At 51.3% G+C, this 335-nt stretch overlaps 1 protein-coding gene across 1 annotated transcript in view; it reads right to left on the bottom strand.

The window, feature by feature from the left end:
• The window catches only part of LOC119587349 (GTPase-activating Rap/Ran-GAP domain-like protein 3), a 420180-nt gene that overhangs the window by 7076 nt on the left and 412769 nt on the right, over positions 1-335 (bottom strand). The gene's annotated exons all lie outside the window — the stretch shown is intronic.

The raw sequence follows: 335 nt of genomic DNA, 5'->3' as shown, positions 1-335 counted from the left end.
CGCACACACACAATCTGACCGCGTTAAGGGAAGAAAAACCAGGATATTACCAAGGATTAATCAGGGGTGAAATATAATGAGCAAGGGATGAGAGGATCGACGAAAGAGCATTAACTGTGGAGCACGAGGGCGACAGGGACACTGGAGAGAGCGAGGACGGGGCGACCCACAAAGGGAAGCGGGGATTATCTAGCGTAGGTTGACCTAACTGCAGCTGAGACACGGCTGTGTGTGCGGGGAGGTGCGCACGTCTGAGTTCGCGTACATGAATACACAGAGGCGCTTACACGGAAGTAGATGGTGGAACAAACAATCAACTGTGCAAGAATGCATAA

The sequence above is a fragment of the Penaeus monodon genome, chromosome 22, assembly GCF_015228065.2.
Source record: "Penaeus monodon isolate SGIC_2016 chromosome 22, NSTDA_Pmon_1, whole genome shotgun sequence".
Classification (NCBI taxonomy): Eukaryota; Metazoa; Arthropoda; class Malacostraca; order Decapoda; family Penaeidae; genus Penaeus; species Penaeus monodon.
This window is presented reverse-complemented; position numbering and strand designations above follow the sequence as displayed.